The sequence below is a fragment of the Hemicordylus capensis genome, chromosome 3, assembly GCF_027244095.1.
Source record: "Hemicordylus capensis ecotype Gifberg chromosome 3, rHemCap1.1.pri, whole genome shotgun sequence".
Taxonomy (NCBI): Eukaryota; Metazoa; Chordata; class Lepidosauria; order Squamata; family Cordylidae; genus Hemicordylus; species Hemicordylus capensis.
Genome location: NC_069659.1, coordinates 164595843 through 164612916, shown reverse-complemented (window position 1 = coordinate 164612916; position 17074 = coordinate 164595843). Strand labels below are relative to the sequence as shown.

The window sequence follows — 17074 nt, the reverse complement described above, 5'->3', positions numbered from 1 at the left end:
CATCAAAGTGATCAACATCTGTTATTATGCTATAATTCATATCTTATATTTTACTCACTGCAAATGCACTTTAGTCCTTGCACATCAGTAATTTATCCAGGCCTGGGACATGTACTGTCAAACCTGTCACAGCCTCTCATATTTCATTTGCCCATCAAAGTCAATGGCATTAAAGACAGGAAAATTGAAAATAAAAAATACTGCACAGCCAACACAGGCCTTTCAAACAAATGAGGGAATTTGGGGAAGGTGTTTCAGGGCAATTGATTTATCACAGTCCTTCATGAATACAGAACTGTGATGGCTAGTCTTTAGGCATTCCATTGTACAAACACAGCAAGGCGCTTTAGATGGCCCTGATGTGTGAGGAGGAAGGAAAGCAAAATATACACATAATGTAAGAGCTCAAGAAGCATTTTTCTAGAATGAATCTAAAGCTTTGTGAATATATGTGCCCAATGTCCATTTCTCTTTTTTACTTAAAAAAAACCCTCAATAGAACATAAACCAAAATATGAGAGAGAGAGAGAGAGAGAGAGAACATAAGAACAGCCCTGCTGGATCAGGCCCAAGGCCCATTCAGTCCAGCATCCTGTTTCGCACAGTGGCCCACCAGATGCCACTGGAAGCCACAGACAGGAGTTGAGGGCGTGCCCTCTCTCCTGCCATTACTCCCCTGCAACTGGTACTCAGAGGCATCCTGCCTTTGAGGCTGGAGGTGGCCCACAGCCCTCCGACTAGTAGCCATTGATAGACCTCTCCTCCATGAAGTAATCCAAACCGAGAGAGAGAGAGAGAGAGAGAGAGAGAGAAGGCAAAAATAGAATGTATTAGGGTAGAATACAAGTTACACTCAGACATCCGGTGTAGATGAAACAGGAAATCCTGGTTTCTTGCTATGTTTATTAACCTCTGTGAACCACAGACTCATGTGCTCCCCATTTTTCCTCTTTTCCATGTGAAAGAAGGAGAGGAAAAGCTTTTACTTGCACTTTGAAATAAACTACAGTTTTGTGTTACCTCTGAACTCAGGAGCTGTGGTTGACTACAAACTAGAGTTAGAGAAAAACAAACCAGGATCAAATGGTGGTTTCACATCCTGGGTTGTTCCCTACCTGTGGTTTAAAGTAAACTGAGTTCTGGCGTAACGTGGAACTGTGGTTAACTTAGAAACCTTCCCTCTTCTCGTGTGCATGAAAGAAGAGGAGAGAGGAGCATGGAAGCCCACAGACACCTGTTCATATAGCAGGAGATGTTGAAGCTATTCACATGCACAAGCAAAACTGGGCTAAGGAAGTCCAGCCTGGTTTTGCCTGCATGTGTGTACCGTGGGAATTGTGCCTGATCCTGGCAGTGCTTCAGCAGCAAACTCGCCTCTGGAGCCACCATCTTAAACAGGGTTAGGAGAATGAGCGCTCTCCTAACCCCATTTTACTGATCATCTGCCAGCACCGGCTGGGGCTGGCAGACAGCGGGGCTCCCGGCTGGCTCCAGGGAGGGGAGGGGGATCCCCATAATGCACTGCACACCTGTGCAATGCATTATGGGAGTTCCGGGGGGCAGGGAAACACAATGAGATGCACCCCAACCCTCAGAGCTACCAGCAGAAGCCGGCAATCATCTGGGTGGCCCAACCCTCAGAGCCGGCAATCATCTGGGCACCCCAACCCTCAGAGCTACCAGCAGAAGCCGGCAATCATCTGGGTGGCCGATCCAGCTGCCCAGCAATAGGTAGAGGGTCATCTGCGGGGGAGGTAAGCTTTTCGAGGCTTCCTCCCCTCACCCCTTTGAGCCCTTCTCACAGATCTTGAGAAAGCACTCTTCACATTATGCCTGAATTGCGAAAATCTGAAAATGGTAGGCCTGTGGTATCCTGTAATCTGAGGGCTGGCTCAAACCCCTCTCTGGTGCCTCAGGTGATATGGCAGGGCACCATGCCTTGCTGTGCCAAATGGACTCCATTAGCTGGTGGTGCACATGCATGCAAATGCTCTTTGCAACCTGGCCATTCCTCTCTCTCCCTTCCTCTTACCTGATAACACATGAGCCTTGCTGCTGCTACACCTCTTCTTCCTCCTCCTCCTCCTCCTCCCCCCACTCCCATCTCAATACCGTAGCCCACACTCTCATCTCCTGCACACTTTCTCTCACATTCTTCCCCCTCTTTCTCACAGCACTGGGAGTAGAAGGAAGAGGAGGACGTGCTGTAGGTGCAGAGGCAACAGTGATACTGGTGCACTGCTGGATAAGGCAGGGTCTTGGGGAGGTGAGCTGGAAGCTGACACAGGGGCAGGGTGGGTATGGGGCCCCTCACTTGTTTCCCATCCACTGTCTAAGGTGACTGCTTCAGACAGCCTCATAGGTGGGCTGGCCATGTGTAGTCCTTTCTCAGTTTGTTTTTCAGACATTTGTCTCTAGGGGGCTGAAAGAAGGAGGGGGAAGAAACTGTGGGGTGGGATGGAGAGAGAAGGATAACGGAAGGAGAAAGGTCAAAGGAGACCAAAGCTATAAGAAACAGTTGTGAAAAATGAAACAATGGTTTACATCAGGGTAGGTCAAAGCCAACATTCTCCAACCAGCTTCAGATCTCAGTTATAAATATTGGGTGAATATCGGGTGGTGGAGAGAACACAACATTGGCAGCCTCTCATTGCTGGTTTCAGACAACCCAAAGAGCCAGGTCTCATGCTGAGTGAGGCCTGGTTTGTGAAGTTGAGCGGGGAGAGCGGGCTAAGCCCACTCTCCCTGCACATGAGCAAGCAGGAGCCCTGGGCGGCCGGATTGGCTGCCCACACGATTGCCGGCTCCATGACGGAGCTGGCGGGGGCTGGGGGGAGCGGGGGCTGATTTGGCCCCCGGAAGCTCCAGCATGCCCTGTGTGAGTGCTGCGAGTGTTGTGAGTGCTGCCCCGTGCTGTGGCTACTCACGATCTTGAAAACCAGGTTTGCACTCTGCAAACCTGGTTTTACCCAGGGGTACTTGAGTGGGTTACCCGATCTAGAACCACCGGGCTCGCAGCCGAGCCTGGTGGTTCTCACGATTACAGAAAAATTAGCGGAGGCTAGCCCGATTTTCTGCAATCGTGAGAATAGTCCCATTATGTGTATGACTTCCGGCTTACACCAGGAGCATATGCTTGCTGGGAACCTCTAGTTTTCTCTGACTTACTTTCTGGTGGTTGTCTGAACCTGCCCTTAATGTTCAAACACCATTTTTGTTTCCCCAAGGGCAGAGTAGTGAGACTCAGCTGGGTGCAACGACTGCTTCCAATACATGCACTAGTGGCAGCTCAGTCACCATACAACAAAGAGAAATGGCCTTATTCTCAGATCCTTTCCTAGCACAAGGAACAAAATGCCTATACAGTTTGAACCAGTGTCAATGAAATCAATTTTAGCTATGTACCAGTAACTGTACCCAAGGACTGCTGTGCTTACAGTCACTATCTGAACATATCTTCACCATGGCCTTTTGTGCCTATAGAAGTCTTGTTATATAGCTGCTTCCCTCATACACAATAAATCTTATGTAGATTTAACTAAAGATTTATTCAGCAACAACTCCATTTTCTTCTTTTCCTTTCCCTCCCTTTCCCTTTCATACTCCTCCCCAGGGGCGTAGCAAGGTTGGAGTGGGCCCCGAGACAAGATATAAAATGCCCCCCCTCACTGAAGCTCATCTCATGAAGTAAAGAAATCTTAAATGAGACTGAATAGTGGTAACAAAAAGCATATATATATATATATATATATATATATATATATATATACATATATATACACATATACATATATATATACATATACATATATACATATACATATATATATATATATATATATATATATATATATATATATATATGCGCCACAATAGAACATCATCCTAAATTATTTTTTAAAAGGTTTTGTAAATTGTGGACGATGCAAGTCATTTAATGGTATTAGAGAAAGACATGCTGTTCTGGTAGCTCCAGGTCTTAACTCTCACATCAGTTTCAGAGGATGAATACAACTGAAAGAAGCCCGGGCGGGTGTGCAGCTGGGGGAGTTAGTCATGTGACTTGCCTCGGGGGGGGCAAGGCAGTGGGCCCCCAGACAACCGTCTCCCCTTGCCCTATTATAGTTACACCCCTGCTCCTCCCCCACACTCTCTACAGGATCCCCACTGGGACAAACATCCAAACAACTAAATGCAAAATATTACTGGATAGAATACAAGTATCTTCAAAGCACTGAATTTTCAAAAAGGGGGAAATAATAATTGAAAGCTAAAAGCTGGTGGAGATGAAATTGAGACAAAGGCTTCTGTCTGCTTACTGTTTCAACTGAGGGAGCACCAGCTTAATTCCTTTTCTGAGAGCAAGCAGAAATCAGAGTAAATTACTTCATTGCCACCTTTCATCTTAGTATAAAGAGAGACCATTGAGGTGATGCCTAATGGTCAGAATCCTTTCGATTGCCCTGCCGGGCATGCATGAGCTAGCTAACTGGCTTCTCTTTTGCCTCGTTGACTCTCTTGTCCGTGAAAAAATTGCTATTTGCCTTCCAGATAAGGGTGATGTTCTATTAACTCTAAATAGTGAAGTATGCTTACAGCCCTCCTTTTCCTGCTGGCCTTAATGGTCTTTGTCTATCTAGGAACTTAAAGGGATACTTACTCAGGATTCTTTAAAAATATTAGTACCTTTGGGATCAGGAATAATGGAAGATGAGAAGGAAGATAGAGATGAACTGAGTTACACACTGCATAAATGTATCTGATCTAAAAATAGTTTCTGCAATCCACAGGCTTTTGGGGGGCAATCCTAGAAAATAAAAAGAGGTTTGAAAGAGGTAACCCTGAAGCCATGTATTTTTACCCCATTTAGAGAGTGACATAATGAACAGACAGGACTTACACCGTCCCAGTTCTGTGAAAAATGAGCAGCAAGACATAGTGGCTAAGATGAGAACTGAAGAGTGGTATATACTCCAGCTAACTTGGCAAAGAGGCACCTTTAAACGTGGTGATTCTCTTTATTTAGCAGGGGGAGTGTAACTGGCCCTATTCACCCCCAGCACAGTACTTCCAGTGACAGTTGCTGGTGTGTGTCCCATGTTTCTTTTTAGAATGTGAGCCCTTTGGGGACAGGGAGCCATTTGTTATTTCTCTGTGTAAACCGCCCTGAGCCATTTTTGGAAGGGTGGTCTAGAAATTGAATTGATGATGATGATGATGATGATGATAATAATAAAGATATTCATTATCGTCGTCATCGTCGTAACAGCATCCAGACTAATGCTGCACTAGTGCAACAAACAAAGAAGCGCATGGACAAGAAGGCCATGCATCCAAGCAGATGCTCAGAGTTGTTCAGTCTCTTGTGCTCTTGGTCTGCTTGTGCAAGCATTGCACTAGTGAACAAGGAGAACAGACAGCTTTGCATCATTCCCTGAATTTCAAGAGATTTCACAGCAGGAAGTGCAAGCACACCCTGGTGCACCAGTGCAACATTAGCCTGCAATGCAAGTGCCTGACTTATCTGAGCTAGCTAGCACAACATTCTTGCACTAGTGCGATATGTTTGCATTAGTGCAGCGTTAGACTAGTTAGTCAGCTAGTATGAATAGATTAAGCTGCCTTGTGTTGAGTCAGACCACTGGTCCATCCATCTAGCCCAGTACATCCGCAGTCCCTAGCAGAGGTCTTTTGCAACTTCTTTTGGCTGGAGATGCCAGAGATTGAACCTGGACCTTCTATGAGCAAAGCATGTGCTCTGTTACTAAGCAACAGACCTTTCCCACCTAACTATTGTTTCCTCCATTAAAGGACATTTCTAATTTATCTTTTTTCTCTAACGTAAAGCACAGGCAGAACAATCTTTGCTCACCCAGTAAGTCTCTCTGAACTAATTATTCAAGTGCTGGGTTTGCAAAGAAATCCATTTTGAAAGATCAGAAAATGGAACTGGAGCTAAAGGCATTTTCATATATTAGCTTTGAATCACCTTTCAGCCTCTTGCAGTATTTATTGAATGTGTGATCGCTGTTAACGTGGTTTGGAAAGCGGAAGAGAGGCAGCTGCAATGCCAGTCACATTCTGGTCAATGCAGGTTTTACATTTACAAAAGCTCCTTTAAGCCTCATGTGTGAAAACAAAATAGCCTACCTTTTAAAGACTTAGCTCCACTGTTCTAAATGCAAAAGGCAGAATTTCAGAATGCCCAAATGAACAGAATAGTGTCTTTTCTGGTTTACCAGACAATTCCCGCTCGAAACTGGACGAAGACAAAACAATTTGGATCTGTATCAGGGGCAGTATTTCCTATAGGAGAGTTGAAAAATTCTCTGCAAGGTTTCAAGGTATGTTTTTGGCTCTATTTAAGACTAAATTGTAGAGTATTTTCAGGACAGTAGCTGTAATTACTGTTTTGATTCTTTGTAATAACTACAGCAAAGTTCTCAACACACATCTAATAATATGTGTAATTAATGTTTTGATTCTTTGTAATAACTACCGTAAAGTTGTCAACACTCGCCCCCGCCTGCCCCACTGTAAGCATTTGCACCTGTAGCATGGATACTTACACAAACTATTTAATTGTTTATGATGATGATGATGATCACTGAGGACCAGACAAGAGATTTGTGATTAGGTTCTCCCAAGATTTTTGTTATGCCATTTAGCACAGAACTGCTTTAAAGATCCTGAAATACTTATCTGAGAGAAGGTGTTTAACCCTTTCTTCCCATGTCCTTTCGCTCATTTAAATTGTTCCCCCACAAAAGCTGCTGTTAGCTCATTGGGGAAGGGGAAGGCAGGTACAGATTTTGTTCCCTCACTTCAGGGCTGACATTTATATTAGAGAAAGGGTGTACCAAGCAAGGGTTAGGTCTTGTGGTAGCAATATGACTTGTCCCCTTAGCTAAGCAGGGTATGCCCTGGTTGCATATGAATGGGAGATGATGTGTGAGCACTGTAAGATATTCCCCTTAGTAGGGGATGGGGCCACTCTGGGAAGAGCATCTGAGGTTCCAAGTTCCCTTCCTGGCATCTCCAAGATAGGGCTGAGAGAGATTCCTGCCTGCAACCTTGGAGAAGCTGCTGCCAGTCTGGGTAGAAAATACTGAGTTAGATGGACCTTTGAGCTGACTCAGTATATGGCAGCTTACTATGTTCCTGTGTTCCCAAGCTCATCTCCCAAAGGGAAAGGTTATTAAATACTGTCTCCCACTTTTCAGATCTTCATAGTGATTAGCAAAACAAAAACCATGGGAAATCCTCCTCGGATAGAGATGTGTGAGCAGATTTGTATCTGAACCGGTTCAAAATTGAACCAGTTCAGTTCAAAGGCTCAGGATCAAGCCAAACCACCCCCGTTTCAGCTTGACCCCAGACCGAACCCCCCCTGGTCCATTAAGGGGGTTCACAGACCTTTTATGAAAAACATTTTTGATTTTTTTTACTTACCCCCTCCGGGGGGGGGGCTTCTCCGAGATGGTGGTGGTGGGGCTTCACTGAGGTTCTCCCTTCCCCCACTGGCCTTCCTTCAAAAACAGCCCCATTTGGCCATTCTTTGGCCCATTTGGGCCTTTCCCTCTGCACGGTGGCCATTTTGGAGGCCCCTGCACCTGTGCAATGGGCCTCTGCATGGCCTGGGTCATGCCTGGTCCAGTTTGGACTCAAACCGAACCAGACCAACCAGTCCCATGCACACCCCTACTCAGGGATCTACTAGGTCTGGTTTTGCCCGCAATGCAGAATGAGGGAGATGTAGCCCAATCCTCTGTGTGTGTTTAGTCAGAAATAAATCCTACTGGGACAGTGGTGGCAACAGGAAAACAATTGTTGGGGTGGGGTGGGGCAGAGAAGGGACAAAGTGCATTTATGGGTAGGTGAGCTGTGTCCAACACATTAGATTTCTGATACAGAAATGGGGGGGGGCAACTACTTGCTTGAGGGGCATTTGCCACCTTGGCACTGCTTCTATGGAGCTTAGTCCAAAATACGCCTCAGCCACAAAGAGAGGTCTTTCTAAGGAAGCAATCTCCCCCCCACCCGCAAATGATATGCCTGATCTGAACTTTAAAGTCTGTGATCTGTGATCTGTGATATGCCTGATCTGAACTTTAAAGTTTGTGGTAGGATGCTACCTTTGGTCATATGGCCAACACTGTCTGCACGTTTACACCTGGAAGTCTGTACAAAGACTGTGGTACTAGGTTGAAAACGGGACTAGTATGAAATTCCTCCACTACCCAGAAATACAGGAAGGTACCTTATACAAAGTCCGTCCATTGGTCCATCTAACTCAGTATTGTCTATACTGACTGGCAGTGGCTTTCCAAGATTTCAGACAAGAGTCTTTCCCTGCTCTTCCTGGCCATGGCAGGGACTGAACCTGGGACCTTCTACATGCAAAGTGGATGCTGACATATAGCTGACATATAGCTCCAGCCCCAAGTCAAATTCCTCCTCCAAGAATAAAAGTGAAATGCCTGCAAATAGGTATTGTCTCCTGTTACTTCATCCTCCCTCCAATGTCCCCCCACCCCACCCCATTTCATGACTAGCAAAAAGACAAGCTTATGGATTTTATTTTTCACTAGTTCCACTAGTTTTCAGAGCCCCACAATATTCCTATGTAATCTACTGTCTCTGTGATGGCAAATGACCTCAAAGACCCATGTGATTCTTGTTCAAAAGCAGGTTCCCAATATCATGCTGTCATCCCTCATTTTCATTTCAGCGAGGAGAGCTATGGTGACCTTCCTTTTCTTGATGATTGTTTTATAAACAATGAATCTTCATTCATTTTTTTTTGAAAAATGCTGATCTAGCATTGTACAATAAATTAAAAAAAATAAAATTCTTGCAGCAAGGGGTAGATTGCAGGCCAATCCAGCAAGTTTTTGCCATGTTTGCACCAACTGGTAATATGTTACCTCCAGAGATCTAAAAAAGGATTTGTGAGGAAAACTGTGCTGCTTTTAAAGATACTGCAAAAAATGCATGAAAGAAATATGGGTAGCCTTTAGGGCAAAGAGTATACAAAATGGCATTTAAATTAAATAATAGCAAACCTGTTTCCCTCCTCGAGAGCAGCTTTTCTTTAATATTTTGGATGTTGGCATTTTTGGAAAAACTGACTATTTTCCTGCTGGTCCATTTTTACAGTTCTATTTCCTTTTAACCCACCTCCATTTTCTGAACAGGGAAAAAATGGTATCTCCATGTTCTTTATTTTTTTCCTGCAGAACTTAGAACATGAACTTAGAACATTCAGAATTTAGTCTGAATAATTTTCATATCATCATTCCCCACTAAACTGTTGTATAAGAGAAAGAAATATACACTGGTGGTTGACACTGGGACATAGTGTGTGCACCACCAATATGTCTTTGCAAGCAGAAGGTAATGAAGATCTTTTAGCAAGATACAGTACAATAGCTGACATACAGAGCAAGGATGCATCAGTGCTGAGAGAAAGCAGCCTAACTGAACTTCCAAGTAGCTGTACAGGTGCAGAGGGGAAGCAGCAATTCTGCGTGCGTTCCCCTTCCCCAGGGTTGTCCCTAAGGGATGTGCTGCCCTTGGGGACATATTTTCAAGCACAGGGGCTTCCTGGGGAAGGGGGGGGCATCAAAAATGCTACTTTTCTGCTGCACTGGTGTGGCTTGGGAAGTTATGTTAGGCTGCTCTCGTGCTGCACTGGTGCATCCTTGCTTTGTATGTCAGCCTATTAGAGCAAATCTAGGGTAACATAGGAAGCTGCCATATACTGAGTCTGACTATTGGTTTATCTAGCTCAGTATTGTCTTCACAGACTGGCAGTGGCTTATCCAAGGCTGCAGGCAGGAATCTCTCTCAGCCCTATCTTGGAGATGCCAGGGAGGGAACTTGAAATCTTTTGCTCTTCCCAGAGCGGCTCCATCCCCTGAGGGGAATATCTTATAGTGCTCACGCATCAAGTCTCCCATTCATATGCAACCAGGGCAGACCCTGCTTAACTAAGGGGACAAGTCATGCTTACTACCACAAGACCAGTTCTCCTCTCCTACACATTTCACATATTTTACATACATATTTTACACCATAGCCAGCGTGGTGTAGTGGTTAGAGTGCTGGACTAGGACTGGGGAGACCCGAGTTCAAATCCCCATTCAGCCATGAGACTTGCTGGGTGACTCTGGGCCAGTCACTTCGCTCAGATGACCTCAGTGGGCTGTGGGGCTCATAGTGAAGAAGAAGCTCTCTTAGATACCCAGGGCCTAAGCCGTTTAGGGCTTTCTAAGTTATAACTAGCACTTTGTATTGTGTCTGGAATCCTATTGGCAGCCAGTGTAGCTCCATCAGTAAAGGAGTAACATGGTCTCTCTGAGATGATCCAGAGACCAACCTGGCTGCCACATTCTGAACCAACTGAAGTTTCCGGACTACGTACAAAGGCAGCGCCATGTAAAGCGCATTACAGAAGTCAAGTCTGGAGGTTACAAACAAATGTACCACTGTTTTGAATAAATACCCTTATTCAATTTACAGGTCAAAAAAGATAACAGGAACAGAGAAAATACCCCCCAGAAGATCAGGGAAATTTTCAGAACCAAGCAGCCTGAAAGGCCTTCCTATGTTGCTTAGGCACTAGGCATCTAATACCCAATAATTTGGACCTGGTGGGCCTGCCTGGGGAGGGCATTCCTCTAAACTGGTACAGTACAGGCTCTGGATTAGCAGGGGCCCTCTGGTGGGTGGGGAATTGGCTTTTGTGGGTGGAGAATCAGCTTGTGGAGGGGGTGGATGTCTGGAGAAGGCAGCAGTGATAGTCCAAACTCACAGTGGTACTGCAGCCTTCTTTTGGTACCAGCTATATGGGGCCCGGGGGTCCTCAGGGGTCATCCCTTGATAGCTCCCTGTGCCTCAAATTGGGCCACAACAAAAAAGGCCCTGCTCCTAGTAGACATCCACTGAGCCTCAGTTGGTGGAGACACAGGCTTCAGATGTTGAGCACGAGGTAGCATATAGTCTAAATTTTACATATGCTCACCCTTCCCATTGGATGAGGGGATATGTTGTTTGTATTTAGATTTCTTCCTATCAGAGTACCTAACTGCTGGATTTTTTTGCTGTTAAACTATCAGACTGTTTTAGTTATGTGGAATTTTCACTAAGTCAGGGTGGCTACCATTTTTAAAGTGATAATCAGGTCTCAGATGTCTGAGCTGCTCAGACACTAACCCATGGCATTTCCAGAGTCCTCATTCCTAGGAACCTGCTTTCATTCTGGGACTATTTCAGAGCAGTATTATGTAAAGAAAGAAGCTTGTTCAGTGAAAAGGCAGATTGATTTCTTACACTGCATGAGACAGTGATTTACCTGAGGTTACAAATTGACTACAGCTGCTAAAAATAACAAACCAACCTCATTTCTTACTTTTGGGGAATACTGATCTGTAGGAAAGGAAGCCAATAGGAGTGAAAATTAATATTTAGAAGCAACCCCGATGCTGTGCTGCATTATCTCCCCTTAATTATATGAGGAAATGTGTAGGCAGAGTTTCCGTTTCATATATTGATGGTTCTCTGCTTTTTCTTCCCATAGTAATTATTCCACAGTTCTCCTGTTTGGTGAGCACTTGCTGTCAGAAAGAAATGAAATGAAACTATTAAATGCTTTTCTAAATCGTGGTTATATGCTGATTTTAACATCGTATCTAATTTCCCCCACAATCTATTTTAAGAAATGTGTGGCAAAGATTAAGAAGCCCAGGCTTCTGGTACAGATCTTGGGCCCTACCAGCCCCATTGTTACTGACCCGAAGGCAGAAAGGGACACAGACCTCAGACAGCCCCAAGGCGAAAGGGGTCAGGACCTCAGCTGGCTCCAAGCAAGGAACCCACAAGAATTGGGTCCAGTAATGTAAGATGAATGTTGCTTCAAGCAGTTGCTTGGAGCAGATTGCCATTAAAACTGCCAGTTTTTATGGCTGCTGCCCAGGGAGACAGAATTGGCCCCTTTTCTTCCCCGGGTAAGTGTCTGTTGCTTAAAAAGGCCTTGCCCAATTTTCTGGCTCCAAACCTCTATTTGGACTGGCAAGTCCTTGGGAATCCTCTGAGGCAGAGGATGAAGGCAGGGCTGTATCCTTGGTGGAGGAGCAGGCTCAGGTCCCCCAGTTCTCTTGATGTGTGGGGTCCCAAGGTTGGGACAAAGGGTCTTTCCACCCAGTCTTGTCATCTGAACTGTCTACTTGATCCCACAGTTGGGTGGAGGCAACAGATATAGGGTTCATCAAATGTAGGAACAGCATCAGATCACAGATCCTGTTTTTAATTGACCTCTTAATATGTCAGCTGGCAGGGGAGTGAAGTGGGCATGAGAGCAAATCCCACAGTTCCCACTGCCCGGGTTGCTCTGTCACTTTCTCCCCACTATCCTCAGCTTCTCGGAATCTGTGGAAGGCAGCTACAGGAGAATCACACACATACGCTCTGCCTACTCAAAACATTATGGGAACTGACTCAGAGGTTTTAAAAAAGTTCAGATGGGTTGTTTTTCTCCTGGTGGTTGCTAACCCTAACTGGACGAAACTCAAAGCCAGTGATAGTTCCATGCAGATGTTCCTTCCGTACAAATATTGAACACATGGCTGTGTGCATATGTGCATGCACACGTGTGTGTGTGTGTGTGTGTGTGTGTGTGTAGAAATAGGATCTCATCTGCTGGACATCCCTCCTCCAAGCTAATTAACCTGCTGGCCACACCACGGGCATCCATGCACCAGCATTAACATAAAGGCAGATGGGGATGAAGCCTTAGCTAAGTGTGGTCAGTCATCTGCTCTGCATGCAGAAGGCCCCAGGTTCAATCCTTGGCATCTCCAGACAGAGCTGGGGAAGACTCCTGCCTGGAACTTTGGAGAGCCATGCCCGTCAGAGTAGACATTACTAAGCTAGGTGGACCAAAGGTCTGACTCAGTATAAAACAGCTTTCCATGTCCCTGTGTTTCCTTCCACATTAACACTGAACATGTGAATAGTGGCAGTATGTGGCTGGGGGGAAAGGACAGCAGGCATGGTCCTACTTCCTCCCAAATATGCATTAAATATATTGGGTGGGTGGTGGGTGGAGAGGAATGCCTGAGCAGGGCTTATGTGAGCCTGAAACACTGACTCCACTCTAATCGCTGCTTGGCCTTTGAGGTCTACTTGTAGGTGCCAAGTCTAATAGAAGGATCTACTTCTTTGTACAATGTGAATAAAATAGAGTTGTTATGCAGAGACAGATCTTTACCGTTGTACCAACAAGGAAAAAAGAATCACAACTCTTTTCTCCTTCACAAATCATCAGCCAGCAATCAACAGAATATTGTAGCTGAAAACAAGTGCCGGCTCCTGAACAGGGATTGTTGGCAATTCTAAATGATGATGTATGAAAGAGAGGCAGGGAAATTTGATTTTCTTAGACTAGGCTGACCCTATAAAACTGAGTGGAGCAGAAAAATTGGTTTGACTAAGCAAACATGACATGGAAGTCATAAAAGGAGCAGCGCCTACAATATGAAACATCCAAATACCTCATAGCTAGAAAGATAGCGTGGAAAACAGGGCGGCATTTAAATAAACACATCTTCTTCATTATCCTTTAAATGTCTGTCTTTCTGCCCACTTCATATATGCCCATGGACTCCTCAGGCCTTGGAATCTTGGTGCCACCATTGGCCTGTAAGAAATGAACTTGCTTAGCATGGACTTCGCTGACTCTCAGGAAACAGAACTCTGACGACTTTTTTTCTCACTTGTTTTATACAGCTAAGTTTCTGTCCAATGTGGCTATGAATGAAAGGCACCATCCAGGCGATATTGAGCAAAGTTCAGCCAATTTTGAATCATATGCTTAACTCTCCCATTGAAATCAGTGGGACCTAAAGGGTGTAATTTTGGCAGGATTGCACTCAAAGGACGTGATCAGTGTCTGGTAGAGGCTCAGAAACCAAAAGGCAAGAAGGCAGGTTTAAGGGGATGTCAGCTCTAGCTCATTATCACATAAATCTGTCACTGGAAATAGCACAAGGATCATTCTGTTACTTGCCCCTAATTAAAGCTCCACTTCCTGGTTTCTTAAGCAAGTGGCTTTGCATAAATTGTTGTCTTTCTACAAAAATTCAGGATTGAACCTATATACTGCCAGACTTTAATACTATAAACATTTAGGGCTTAAAACATCATCTTCCCAATGTGGATGGCTTTGTATAGATGGTAATTTGCATACAGGAGAATTTTCTTGCCCATCTGCAATGTTTTATTTATGAAGAACTGTCAGCTTTCACTCAAGTGAGAAACTCTGACTTGGGCTTTCTTTGCAGTTTCCTACCAAAGGCACTTAAGAGTGTAATCCTGTCATCAGTTGTGCATAGGCAAATCTTATGGATTTCCATGGGGCTGATGCATGAGTAACTCTGCAAGACTGCAGCCTCTGAGTGCTCCTAGCTGATATGTGAAAAGCATGTTTCCTATTACTTTAGAATGGCTTCAGTAGATTCCAGAGCCATTTAAATAGCTTATTAACCCCAATCCTGCTCTTTCTGAAATCAGTGTCATAAGCTTCACTGGCTACAAGCTGGAGCATAATTAAGCTTCATGTGCATCAAAATTTATGTGCAATGACAACTCACATTTCTTCTTCTTGCATCCCTGCGTCATACGAAAAGCACCAGAGATTGAGATGATAATCGAAACTCTGGTTCGAAGCTCACCTCTGCCATGAATTCTCAAGGGGAGATTTAGGCAAACTTTTCACCCTGCATAGCAGAAGGTCCCAGGTTCAGTTCCTGGCATCTCCAGTTGAAGGATCTTAAGTAGCAGGACTGGGAAAGACCTCCTCTCTGCCTGAGTGAGACCACGAAGAGCTGCTGCTAGCCAGAGTAGGCAATAATGTGCAAGATAAGCCAGAGACAGCTTTCTGTGTATACTTTATATATGGCAGCATCCTGGAATGATAGTCTTGACCCAGGATAGGTGTATCTCTCTGGGCCCTTCAAGACGGGGCTGTTTCTCAACAGTGGTTGCAAAGAGAGATTCTTTGCAATAGTAGGGCTCAGCTCTGGTGCTTGGGAAGTAATAAGGAAAGAAATCTGCAGTCCTAAGCACACATCAAATGTTTCTTGCTAATCACTGAGGTACCACTATTGGCTCCCAGGAAAGACTCATCGGGGATTGGTCTTCCATGCAGGTTTGGACCCTGGCCCCTTAGAAATGAAGCACTGCATTCCAAGGAAGCCAACAGCATTGTGCTTGAAGCTGCTGGCCACTAGAGGGGGGGAGTCAGGAACATAGGAAGCTGCCTTATAGCGGGGCAGACCACTGGTCCATCTAGCAGTGGCTCTCCAAGGTTTCAGGCAGCAGTCTTTCCCAGCCCTATTTGGAGGTGCTGCCAGGGATTGAACCTGGGACTTTCCGCATGCAAAGCAGATGCTCTGCCACTGAGCTATGGCCCCATCCTCTGAGCGTGACTAGACAGTCGCTTTTGTATTGACCAAAGAAAGGTGCAGTGGTGGGTATTGCAATGCCACACAATTACTTTGCCAAGGAAGATCAATGTTTTCTCTTCTACTTCATGCTTCAGCACAGCCTTGTAATTAGCACATGCCCCTAACTTCACCCCCCAAACCTTACCAATCAATTTTTTTCCTCTTCACCTGCTTTGGGGGTGTTGGAGAAGGTGCTTTCTTCTTTTTAAGAACCCCCCCTCCCCCTGGAACCTCTGCAGGAAACAGCAGCTTCAGTAGCACTCAAAGTGCTGGTAGTGTTCCTGGCAACTGAGAGGAGCAAGCAGTAGCCGGCTAGAAAGCAATAACCTATGGTGAGCAGTGAGCGGTCAAGGACAAGACGGCAGTAGCAGGAGCTGCAGGCATGCCTGCACAGAGGAAGCCTAAGAATGCTTACTCAGAAGTAAGTCTCATGGTTGACATCCTGATTAAATTACTCCGTAGTATACTCAGAAGGACTACTACATTTCAATAGGACTTCCTCTAGTACATATAGTCAGGATGTCAGCCACTGTGTTCATTGAGATTTACTCCCCAGTAAGTCTATTTAGGATTCGTTATCCCAGCGCTTCTCAGTTCTGATTGCCTGAAGAAAACACAGCTTCTGTTCAGTCCAGGTGAGGACTGGGCCTAAAAGGAGAGAGCTGACAGATAGGCAGGTGACTGTGGCTGCTGGTTCTCTTCCTCACAGCTGCTGCCTGCCCCCCCCTCCATTTGTTACTGCTGCTAGTGTCCCGCCTATTGCTTGCTGTAGCTGGCAATGTGGCTGCAGGGGAGGGAAGAGGAGCAGCAGCAGCAGCAGCAGGAGAGGGTAGGTGAGCAGAGCCGACCACCAGTCTCTTGCCCAGAGCCCTCAAAATGCTGGAGTCAGTTCAAGCATTGGGGAGAGAAGTGTGTGATGTCAATGAGGAAATCACATTTCTGTTCTTTACCGGATGTCTTCATGTTATAGGGAAAGTGGTAACAGATACAAAATGAGAGCCAGACCATCTTCACCAATTCAGTACAAACTTCCCAGGCACCATTTTGTGCCTTCAAGTTGCTGTTTGTCCAAAAGTTCACCAAGAGAGCAACTTTTGGAGGAAAGGTAAATAAATCCCTTTAGTTTTACTATCCTACCTTTTCCTTGAAGCACTAGTAACATCCATAAAGTCCATAAAGTGTCAAATGTCCATTACGAGCAAATGAGAAATGTATTGGAGGCTATATGTTTGGCTTGGGAAATCACTTTTCATTTGCTGTAAACTGACTTCCTGTTATGACTGTGTCTGTCAAAGGCAAAATCCTCTGCAGCACATTTCTGTTATTACTACTCAGGCAGTGCATCTGTTAAAACCCAAAAGCTGGAAATGGCTTGGGAGAACTAGTATCAAGAGAACAGCTGAACCGGGGTTTTCCATTTGCAGCTATGGCTCTCTTTGTCTGCAATAGATTCTGACTGCAGCAAAGAGATTTCATTTCACTTATCATATCCACTCTGCTTCTCAAGTGACTTCCTCCTGGAATGATTTGACACAGCCTACATCAACATTGTCAAATGAGATTTGCAT

General features: G+C 45.1%; 1 protein-coding gene and 1 long non-coding RNA gene across 7 annotated transcripts in view; both read right to left on the bottom strand.

Annotated features, from left to right (window-relative positions):
• The window catches only part of GPC6 (glypican 6), a 1119686-nt gene that overhangs the window by 44148 nt on the left and 1058464 nt on the right, over window positions 1-17074 (bottom strand). The window lies entirely within an intron of this gene.
• Window positions 4685-14896, bottom strand: LOC128349322 (uncharacterized). The gene is made up of 3 exons (XR_008318737.1): window positions 14652-14896; window positions 13554-13699; window positions 4685-4807 (listed from the first exon to the last, which is right to left on the bottom strand). It is a non-coding gene; the product is annotated as an uncharacterized LOC128349322 (long non-coding RNA).